The following is a 12135-nucleotide window of genomic DNA, read 5'->3' as shown; positions in this document are numbered from 1 at the left end:
CCTGCATGCAGAAAGTACAGTTAGAAGAGGTGAAAAAGGCTTTGGCATGTTTTGTGGGTTTTTTTTTTTTAATTCCTTTTCTGAGTGTGTATCTAGTAGATCAGAATATTTTCAATAAGCTGCTGAAGAAGAGAACCGCAAATTGATTCTGCTTCCTTTTTAAAAAGGAGTTTTAGTTCCAGCAAGGCTAAGTTTTCATTTTTCAGTGGGACAGGTGTTGGCCTAAGTTGAAAATAAAACTTTCCACACAAAGTGATTGCTGCTGTTTTAAAAGTTTCATTATGAAAGTCTTAGTAGGAAGTGGAGATTGAGAGTTCTCTGAATGAATTGAGCAGAAAAGGTTAATGCCTTGAGTGCTGGAAGCAGATGGTTGATAGCTTTGAATATTTATCTAATTAACTGCATGTTGGCTGTTGTCCTAGCAGGCCTGACTTTTCCTAGCGAGGGAGCACAGGAAAGCACGCAGAAACTTGCTGTAGCAGGATTAATGCAGAAGTCAACATGATCTAAACTTGTCCTTACTGACAAGTGTGGTTTTTATTTGTTTTTGGTTCAAAAGACTATCTACTAATACTTAACTTGTGTTTGTCCTAAACCAGAGAATGCTTGCTTGTCTGTGTGAGCTTGAGTGGAAAAAGCATCCTCTCTCATGCTTCTGAACGGGTGTCTTCACGTGGTTACATTAGATGCTCACTCAGTAAGGGCAAAAATAATGTTGGAGATTTTTCTGTTTTGTCTGTATTCAACAAAGCTCTTGCTTTTTACAAGGAGTTTTGTTGTAGTTTGTGCGTCTCTGTCTAATGCACATCTGTAAAGACTATGATGGTATACTGAGATTTTATTTTGGTATATTTAGTCAAAGCAAGTTGGGGTATTGCCAATACAGTACATTTGGCATTGAATACCTCAGCTGCTCTCTTGACCCTCAGTGCACTGCTTTTGTCAGGGGTATGAACATGGACAACTATTTCTTTCGAATTTAACTTTTTAGCCAATATTTCCTCTTATAAACTTTTCTCATCTTTCGTGAAGAAACAGCAGAAGCACAGGCCAACAGCAAGAAATAGTTGACCACAGAGTTGTTTCACTCCAAGTATGTTCCGAAGAGATAGTGTCTAACTGCTTTTAACAGGATAAATAATCAACTTTTTTCATGTATTGGTTTTACAGCTCACAGCACAATGGAAACTGACCCTCATTAGTGCCTCCAGCTACCAACATAACACAAATACTAACCAACAAACTGTATACACATTTGCTCCAAATAGGAAAAAACCTACTGTTTTTCTTGGGTGTACTGTAGTTTATTAGCATGATCTCAAGGGAAATTTAGTAGTGAAGATGCAGAGGTTCATTTTTTACAAAAGGACAATGTTAAATAAAATTGTCTAAAATATAGTAAAACTCTCTGTAGAAGCAATTTGTGAATACCTCTTATCATAGTGGGTGGCATGCATTTTTCTCATAAAAATTCAATATACTTCCAGTTTTTATTTTGTCTTTCTCTGTGCTTTTTTTAAATGAAAACAATACCCTTAAAGTAGCCCGTTTCCGTAACAGGTTTCTAGTTTGTATGTATTTAACTTATACCAGTTGTCAAATAAGACATTTTTCTCTGTGGAGCTGTTGATTGATACCTCTAACTCCAAAAAATGAAGGAGAATCAGAAATGTTATTTAGAGTCAGAAAAGGTGCAACTGTGCATGTGTCCTAAGTACAGTGAAAACTTCTTTCACATAATTTCAGAAAATGAATACTGTGTTTAACTTGAATCCTGAATCCAGGTTGTGTAACTTTTTTATATAAGGAAAGCAGCAGAAAATGGAATTTTTACTTCAGATTGTCCTTAGCTTCAGATGCTGCCACTTTGAGATTTAATATCTGGCCCTGAAATTATTCTTTCAGTGATTTCCTCTTTTTGTGTTTTATTTCTTCCTATTAGTAGGAGGTCTCTTGTTTAGCTAGTATTGGACACCTTTGCTAGCTTAGTTATATGAACTGTCTTGGATTGAACCAGCAAAGACATTTGATACAGGAAGCTCTTTCAAGATAAAGACCATAAAATTTAAGGATTTGTGAAATGCAAATTGAAATTGCTGAGGTTTTACATGAGAAGTGAAAGCTATTGTTGTTTCTGTACATAGGAAAGTTGTATATGGCCTCTTTTGGTCCTATTGCACATAATTGCATTTGTGGCCTGTGGATTTAACTGTATACGTATGCATGCATGTAACATACCTGTACACAAACACCCTAGAAAACAGGTTAAATATGTGCTTTTGCACAGGCTTTGCTTTGACCTTCGCTCTATGGTTCAGCAGAGTTGCTTCTGATTTACTCCTGATTAATATAAATCCAATCTGTGGTAAACCTGGGGCTTTAGAATGTGGTAACATTGTCGGATTCACTATGTACTGAGATGCTGAAATTCATCTTTTGAAACACGGATAAATGCAGTCTCAGTTTGGACGGTATAAACCGATGTGGGCTGAGATGCTCGTCGCTAACGCACTAATACAGGCGGCCGTTCGAGACAAGCCCCATTCACCTTGCAGGCGGTGGTGTGGATCGCTTGGTTTTGTTAAGGTGTTTGGTAATTCATGAACATCCCTTGAAATGGAGCTTGGATGAGGGGCTGAGGAGAAAAATCAATGTAATTTCTAAATGGTTTTGCAATGGGAAAATAATTTCTAGTGTTTACTGTGGAAATACTGTGCAGTCATGAAGGTAGCAGCTCCCCAACTTAACTAAGGTACAGATCTTTAAGGATCCAGAGGGCTAGAAGATGAGATTGCTAGTGGTCCTGGCCTATTGTAGACATTAAGAAAGAAACCCCCAAATTTGTCAGTCTTTTCTATAATGATGTTAACATGTCTCATTTTTTGGTAATGTAGAAATTGAAATGGCAGCTCAATTCTTACTGGCTTTATTCCTTTGTTCCACTAACAGACATGCTCATGAGGAAGGGGATTATTTGCTTCATATTTGAAATACATTGGTTTTCAATGTTAATGGCATAATATGAATTAAATGCAGTGTTAAAATATCTCTTGAGCAACATGTTTTTAAGTCAACAGTTCATAGTTTTGACAGCAAGCAGTGCATGCTCTTCAGTTTGTGGTTTCCACTTCTGTTTCACAAAAGATACCAGTTGAGCATGTTTGTTGCAAAATTTTTAAGTTAAGTTGTTGTGAAATTCTACTCCACATTTTACGATTATTGGAGGAAGGACATTTAATTAGAATAAGCCAGGTATTGCGCACTCTGTTGTCGTTCTTTATTGATGCTGTGGTTGAGATGCAGTATGCCTTGCCTGAATTTCTTGTGACTATCGCTCAGAAACCACATGCTAAGATGACATTGTCATATTCTAAGAAAATTGTCAGGGAGTGTGTTTTTATTGAGGAGATGGGCTGTAACTGACTTCCTCTAACATCCCAAATTACATTACTTACATAATGAGGTTTCCAGCTGGAGTCCATTGCTTGGTGCAGTATTTCCATGTGAAGAGAGGAAAACAGATTAAGTTGCCCCATTTTTCTTCTCTTTCCCCCGCTCCCTGCTGGAAATGTCCTGGTGCCGCAGCTGCTACCAGCTTTACCCCCTGCCAAAGACGCGATGTTGCTTTGTGGCTTCAGGACCAAATGGCAGGTGGCAGGATAGAGGGTCCAGCTTTATTTTGTCTTCTCAAAACATGCTTCAAGTAGTGTTAGTTGTGGCTGATGCTATGAGTTCCTTTCCTGCCTTTATATTCCCCGATGGGGACAAGCTGTTGAAGTAACACAGCTTTGGTGCTCTTTTGTTAACCTTTGCCAACTGTCCTGAGGATTTGGGGCATCCAGATGTTTGAAATAGAATTAGGCAATCGCTACAGTAGTGTGTGAGGGCTTTGTTTACTTCTCCAGTGCTGATTTGCAATGCTTTTCCCTGTATTTTTTCTTGGTTTCTAATTTTAATATGTATACAATAGGGAGAGACAAACCTTTTCAATATGACAATTTTTTTCTACTTTGCCTGACTTGAATGATAATGAGAAGCTTCTAGTATGTTTTATTGAAGTTACCTTTTTCTCAGCATTGAGATCTGAAGTTGCACAATAGGGTGTTTCGTTACTGATCCACAGTAAACTTGGATTTTTGTTGTTGTTGTTGTTGGTTTTCTTTGGTTGGCTTTATTTTTCCATATGGAAACTTATCTATTGCAATGATGTGGACACACTGAGCCATTGACCCAACCATCCTTATTCAACTGCAGAGGGATTCAGTTTCCATTTCTCTGTGAGAATAGGCAGTGCTTGTTTGTTTTTCCTTTTAAAAACTGTGTTCATTCACTTTGCACTGTGGGAATACATGTGCTGCCTTTAAATGTTAAAACACTCAACTTATCCATGGACTGGAGCCTGTATGTGTAAGAACTGTAGACTTATGCTTATAGAAGGAAAAATATATATTGATATATGAATGTGTACAGAAGAAGCACATGGCTAGTCAGTATTACAAGCTGATCTGTTAGAGTTGTAGCATGTTTCTCTTGGAGTTTGCTTTTAAGAGATAGCAGAGATTGCTTCTGAATTGGAATCTGAAATCCAAGTTGAGGATATTTGCAGAACCTCTCATTAGATGAGTAATTGCACTTTATCTCTGACTAATACCCTGGACCCTCTGTGGGAATTAATGGTGCTGTATTGTAGCAATAGTGCAGCACAAAGTATTGAAAGACCTTATGGGGAAAGTGATTATATTTTGAAAAAACTAATACAATTTCATAGCTGCATACTCATGTGCAATAAGACATGTCCATGTGTTGTGTCAGCAATTAGGTGCCGTGACATATGTGTTGCAGTGGTAGTATTCATGGGATGACAAGAAGAACATGTCCTTCATTCTTAGGTTGGCTTTTGATGTGCCTCCTGTATTCTGCAGAGTACCTAACAGGTTAGGATCTCTGTTTTTTTTATTTTCCTGTGCCATGCCTGCAGGTGTTCGGGTTTGCTCTGTCTACTTACCTGGGGTATCTTAAAGCTTCAGCGATTCTTTTCATCTTCCTGCCATCTGTTAGCGGCTCGATTTTTTGTTTTAGTGTGGGTGTAGACTGTACCTTATTCTAGGCTGCCACTTGTTTTCCTGCTGCGTGTCCTGAGCAGCTGTGTGCGGCGGTGCTGCGATCTGGATCACCTGCTAATTCGTGTGCTGTCAGCACGAGCCTTTCTATCTCCCTCCTTCTGTTGTCCCTTCTGACGCTTCCACATCTGTGCAGCCCCATTCATTCACTAACTGTACCAGTCGTAACATTCTTATTACCAATCTCAACAGCAGTAAAAAGATACCTGACTAAGAATGTGTGTTAATGTTATTTTGAGTTTTCCATTATCATATTTGAAACTTGCATGTTTAATTCTTTTAAGTATGTATTTTGTGAATTAAATAGACTTTTTGTATAACATAGGCTGCTACTGACATAGAAAAAACTCGCTAAATAGAAATCAATTAATTCACTGCAGTTACCTAGTCAGGACCCTTGTTGTTTGTGTAGTATCTCAATTTTTGAAATCTGCTGTGATTGATGCACCGAGTTCCTGGAATTTGAGGTGAGATAAGAGAGTTTTCTTTCAGTTGAGTTGGTACTGACTGAAGGCACGTCTCTTGTAAATCATACTGCTCAGATCAGAGCTCTGTACATCACTTGTAACTTTTTGAAGAGTCAGAGGAAGGTTACGTTCTGTCTTCCCCATCATTCTGCTTACCTTTAATGACAGGCTACTGCTACTGCCATAAGATGAATTCAGAATAACAATCTGGTATTTTTTTTCATTCTTTTCAAAAATGTCAACAAGCAAAACTTGTTATTTTTGTTTGGGAGTAATGAGTAATGCCTTCAATCAAATCCCGTTGAGTTTGCCTCTGAGGCATGTGTTGTTAAACTTCATTTTCAATCTTCTCCATGTACTGCTTAGAAACCCATGGGAAAGAAGTAAATTTTAGCTTTATTTTTGTTGGAATTATGAAGCTTAGTTGCCTATTTTTACTTGAAATATTGTGTCTGCTGAAAACTGTCATAGCACCAACATTATAGGCACCTCTGGGAGTTCTGTGAGGTCCCATGCTGATCTGGGCTCACTAGGTGGTACCTCTTCTCCTGGCTAGGCATGGTTTTAAGCATCTATCCTATTTTTCTAAGCTCTGGTTCAAATCAACATCAGCAGGGCTATTTTCCAGGATGTCCCTGCAGGTGGTGGTTGGGGGGAGGTATTATTAACTGGGGTTGGCAAACTTGAGTTTCAGCAGCAGTGAAGATGAGTGTGCTTGTGTTTGTACGTCACAGTAACTGTTCAAGAACTCTGAGACAGCTATTGAAATAAAGCAGCTATCTTCAGTTAAAACAGCTCTCTGTGCCCACAGATGTAAAGCTCTACTTCTGCTTCTGGACCTCTTACTGAGCTGTTTTATAAGGCAATGCTCTCTGTCACCCTATATAACCTGTCCTTATGATTGAAAGGAGAGCTGAAAACATAAGTTCAAAGACAGTCATACTTAGATGATATGCATTATTAAATATCCTAACGTAATTTCTAATACTTGCTCTCCTAGGATTCCCAAGGCTTAACAAGATGAATACCTGGGTATTAGGAAGGCTTAGGTTAAATCTGGATTGTAGGGAATTTGTATCATAGATGGAAAACAAGAGAATACTCAAAAATAGCATAGGAACCTTGCTGTCTCTACTGTGTTTAAACAAAGTGCTTTAATTAAATTCCTGAAACTGTTTAAATGTTTCTTTAAAATTAAAACAAACATATTTGTTTATAGTTTTTGATAGTTGACATAATTATGTTAAATTATTTTGTTTATAGATATTAGCATCCACGCAGGTTGAGAAGTTAAGCAAGTACAACTGGAACGTACAAGCAGGGATCTTTACCAGACATTCCTAAGGTCTCTTGTCTGTTTTCCTTATCTGAGTTAGTTATGTTCTGAGCAGTCCCACATAGCCCGGCAATGGCTAACACAAATAGTCGCTCTTCATCTTTTTGGGTTATCCAAATTCCTGTTGCTGTTGCATGTGCAGAAAATGGTAGTTCTTCATGTAGTTGAAGTAGCCTCGTTTATTCGTTGCTGTGCTCTGCACATAAGCACAGGCTGGTTGTGATGATCTGTGCATTTGTAACGTCCATAGTTGTCTGCACAGACGTACAGCATTTAGCAGTTGGGACATATGGTAGTTGAAATAAATACTGCTACATCAAGTGCTAGAGCTTAGTATATTAGTTTAAAAATGTTATTTATATATATGTAATATATTAAATATATATACCCCTGTTTGTGTATATCTCAAGGTTCCTGATTATGTGTTAGCTTTATACCACCTGAGGATGTTGTTGGATGTCTCTTTGAGGGCAAAACTTTACTTTATCAAAAGTGGTATCATTGGAAAGAATTAAGGAATGAAATTCTTAAGCAAAGTGGTTGTGTCTGTCCCCTGTTCCTGCTTCCTTATGGATCTGGAGCAAACTTTATTCCTGGGGAGTTACATGATTATAACTCTGACTGTAGCCGGTATGAAATGTAATGTATTATCTTGAACGTGGTCTTCCCCTACTGTAATGAGTCATTAGTGAAGAGACAATTAAAGTAACTTCCCATCGTGCCTTCCAGACTACCTGGTGACCTTACAAAAAGAGGTATTGGGGTGATAAGAGCCACAGCAGTAAGAAGCGTGGGTAGCTTTGTCAGTAATTGTGATTATCACTTTGTTATGGCAATTTCCAGAGGAAGTCATGCATGAGTCATAAATTACAGGCTAGTTTAATACTCAAAATATTTTCCCATAAACATATGCATGATTTCTGTCATTAGGAGTTACTGTGTTGGGAGACATTATAAAATTTGCATCCTTGCTGAACTCTCAATTGAAAATATATTGAAAATCTGGCCGGGAGAGAATTCTGATAAGGTCTATACAAAGTCCACTGGAAAGTACTGCAATGATGCCGTATTGCGGAATCGAAGTTGTTACTTTGCGTTGAACTAATCTTTGATATTATTAATGTTTGAAAACCACTAATGAAACTTCTTGGCATTGAACTGCCTCCATCCTGTTTGCTCACTTATGAAAAGGAATCCCAGATAGCTTACAGATGTTTCTTAGTAAAGACTGGAAGACAGACATTGAAAAATCCCCGTTCAGTCATTTCTAGAGAGGCCTGCTAAGCTGGATACAAGCTTACTTCCTGATATAAAGTGATCTCATGGTGTAAATCGCTGATGTATTTAAAAACTTCATTTCCAGAGTTTGGAACTTAATTCTGACCTGAAGGTAAAATTTCCTCAAAAGGTGCAAACTTAACAGTCTGCTCCTTAACTCTTAAGTTCCCATGGCTGTTAGTAACTCAGAAACACTGGCAAAACTAGTCTTAAACTGTCTTGTCAGATTAAAAAAAGAAATGATTTCTGGTTTGTGGAAGGTAAAGCAAGCACCCTGGTTTATCAATGTTTAGCTTGTGCTAAGGTGATAGATGTCAGGTGATGCCAGGGAACATATTTATGTGGGAAATGTTGGGTCTCTGTCTGCAATGTTCTTTACCAATGCTGAGTTATTTTATGTAAAAAGCAACTATGGAACATGTATTGTAAAAGAAATACTAAGGAGATTGTGATAGTATTTTCTGTGGCACTAAGTATTTAGGGAAGTATTAGATTTTCTTTCGAAGCTCATGTTTGCTCCCTCTTGTTAGAAATTGCACAACTTTTTGGCAAATTTTTCATGTGCGATAGGCTTAGAGGAGGACAGGTTTCTGCTTTATATGGAGTATGGTAAATCTATAAATCTCTGTGCAGTTCTTTGAGGATCAGTTTCTTCATTCAGACATGATGGGTATCAGAATAAGAAGTGATTCCTGCTCTTGGTGTATTGGTAAAAGATATTTAAGTGTGTGATCACAAATGCTTCTAATTGTGAGCAGGTGATTCTTCCCATAAATGTGTTCAGAGGCAAGTTTTTACTGGTGAAGGATCTCTAGCTAAATATTTAACAGATTAAAAAAAAAAATCAAGTGTAGACAAACATTTTAATAAAAATGTTGTTTTTCTGTTGGTATTTCATGCCTTCTGTTATGTCATAGGAGAGCTATTTAAGCAATATAAAAGCCAGCATGTAAAAATAGAGAAAAACAGGAGAGTGAATTTGAAATAGGAATGTTAATGCCTGCTTTGTTAGATACAGAATGACTGGGGGGAGGCGGGGGAACAAACCAAACTAAAGTAACTGTGTTTTATTCTTGAAGTGTTTTAGTGAAACACCACCATTTTGCCTGGAGTCTGTTGAACCGATGGCTTCAGTCAAATTACATTAGCCCCTAGCACCTCAAAAACATTTCTGATGCTTTAAGATGTCACTGCTTCTATGCTGGATGTTATTGCACCTGCAGAAGAAAAATCCGTATTAAATTTTCTTGAAGTTTTCTTCAATTCTTTCAAGCAGTTCTTTAGTCTTTCATAAAACCCAATGAAGTAAAGGGAACGAAAGTTTGTGGAGTGAAGGGCTAAGATCACTTTGTATGCTTCCTCACTTGAGTTCTGCCTGTCTCATAATTTCAAACCTAAAGCTTTGGTCAGTAACCATCTCTGCACAGCCTTCACTCTCTATCGGTGACAGTTCCTTTCTCTCGTAGCTGCGGGTGTACAAGTATAAAGAGTATTACCGAATTTGCAAAATCGAGCACTACAAAGTGAAGATCAAAATGAAGAACAGCTATGCAGCCTCCTTTTTTTTTTTTTTTTTTTTTAACCTTATAACAGTTCTTAATAAACGATTACATGCTGGTGTTTGCAGAAGGTTACTGCCATATTCAGTGCTGTGATATACAATTTCCATTGCATGTTCTGAGGTGCTATTTACTGATATCTAATACTTTTTAAAACTTGCAAGCTCTTGTCAGAGGGCCAGATTTTTAATTTCCTTATGGCTTTTCTGTGCTTCCCATCACTGTAATATGCAAGTGCTTTACACAAATGATATAATTTATTTTCACAGTATTCTCTGTGGTCAGAGCTTCATGGTATTCCTTTTTTTCTTAGTGTATGGAGGCTTAGCGGGTGGGAACAGGTGTATGCCTGAGTTTGCTCATCTGATATGTGAACCCCAAAAGTTTGGTGCTTCTGAACCTTTAGCTGTAGCTGTGACCCTCCATGCCCAGTACCTGTTGGTGATAGCTGCTGCTGCAGGTCAGACAGGCACCACCCAGGGGAGGGTGTTCAAAAGAAATGTAGGTACAATTTAGAAGCATGAATGAGTTTTGGAGCAGAAACGTCCTTCAAAAGTGGGTTGTGGGTGGGTTTGTGGTTTTTGTTGTTGTTGTTGTTGAGTGGTGGGTTTTTTTGAGGATAATCAGGTATCTTCACTAGGAGACCATGTTTTCTTTTTCTGGAGTCCACTATATTGTTTGATATCCAGCTTTTGCCATGAGTGTTACAAGGGTCATAGAAATTACAGTTGCCCTCATTACACAAACAGGGGAAACCCATTCCATCCAGCACTGGATCAGATGGGAGTCCTGGGGAGACGTATTTTTTGAGCCTGTGTAAGTGTGTTAGAAGCGCGCTGCGAGCAGACTGTGAGGGGGAACTACTGATGCGTAGGGGCAACCTCACCTCTGGCATTTTTACATTTTGAGTGTTTGACTTTGCAACCTGAATAATGTTTTTTGACCAGAGTTTTGTGTGCATTGTTTTCTAGGTTAGAAAACAAACCAACAGCAATTTGTTACGTGGCACCGCACCCTGTGCCTCACTGTAACCTCTTTCCCAGGCTGCTAAGCCAGTTGCTATTTCCCCCAACGCCCTTCTCTGGTTCACCTCTCCTCTGAATTTATGTTGTGCAATTCATCTCTTGCTTGAATGGTCTTGATTCACTGAAAGCAGGGGAGGCAGAGGCTCCCTGCTCTCTGTTTGGGTAGTTGGGATGCAGCCTGCTGCATCCTGGTGTTGTGTTTGGAGGGAAGGTTGTCTTCTCTGGACGTGCTTGGTGCAGTCCGAGTCTCTGAAGGACGTGGTTAAAATCGGTGCCTTCTGCCAAGCTAATGCACCTGCAGTTTTTCAGAGGCCTGTAAGTTGGCCAAATCCAAGCCTTTCCTCATTGTGTTGGCAGAAAGCATGTCTGTCATGAAAACCTATTCTGTTGCTCATCTTGAAATATGGCTATTAAAAAAAGTCTTCCTAACTTTTTTTTTAAATCTTTGGCAAAACACTGCATATCATTGTACTGGGTCTTCAGTCTTATTCTTGGAAGAGAGCTATGGTTTCTGGAGAGTTAGGATTTCATGCTGAAGTTTCCAGAACTAATCAGATACTCTGGAAATCTCAGCCTGCTGGAGGGGAGGGGTTTTGAGCTGAAAAATAAGGTATTGGCCAACTGTTAGAACAGACTTTTTGTAGCAATCTAAGAAATACAGCAGCTGAGTAGTACCTGACTTTAGTTTGGTAATCCTAAAATTCTTTTTAAATGACAACCAACAAAACAATTACATTTCTACAAGGAAAAATGTTGAAATGCATAGGACTGCATGTTCAGTGATTTTGACTAAAGAAAACAAAGCAAAACCAGTCTTAAACGATTCAGGCTGAAAAAAAAATGACCTGAATGGTAAATTGCAGAAATGAGTCAATTTTCTGCGACTGGTTTGCTAACGGTCGATGTAGGCTTATCTAAGGTGGTGAGCTGCAAGCTTATTTTAGGTGGATTGCAGGAGGTGTGCCCGGGAGCGAGAAGCAGTTAGGTATGAAGGCTGTGTCACTCTGCCCAGTACCGGCTCTCAGTAGAGGTAAGGCCAAAAGGAGCGGAGAAGTCAAGAGTCCCTCCGGCCGCCTCTCCTTCCCCTGCCTCTGCCCCAGCCAGCTGTGAACCCAACCGCTGGACAGGTGGTGGAGGGAGGGAATCGGGGCTGTACGCTTTCCTGCAGGTGGACGTAGAGTTACCAGATATGCTTTGTTTACCAAATGTTAATGGTTTCTTAAGGAAAGAACTCTGTGCCTTCTGGAGTGGAGTTTCATAACCGAGTGGAATAGTTAAAGCTCAACAAATTGCGTTTTTAAATGCTGTCTCATTATGACTAATTAACAGGCTGGCTAACTCACATTGCTC

At 38.9% G+C, this 12135-nt stretch overlaps 1 protein-coding gene across 3 annotated transcripts in view; it reads left to right on the top strand.

Moving 5' to 3' along the window:
- CDKAL1 (CDKAL1 threonylcarbamoyladenosine tRNA methylthiotransferase) overlaps positions 1–12135 on the top strand; it is a 421878-nt gene that overhangs the window by 82188 nt on the left and 327555 nt on the right. The window lies entirely within an intron of this gene.

The sequence above is a fragment of the Buteo buteo genome, chromosome 20 (genome assembly GCF_964188355.1).
Source record: "Buteo buteo chromosome 20, bButBut1.hap1.1, whole genome shotgun sequence".
Lineage (NCBI taxonomy): Eukaryota > Metazoa > Chordata > Aves > Accipitriformes > Accipitridae > Buteo > Buteo buteo.
The sequence above is the reverse complement of the archived record's forward strand: the minus strand, read 5'-3'. Positions and strand labels throughout refer to the sequence as shown.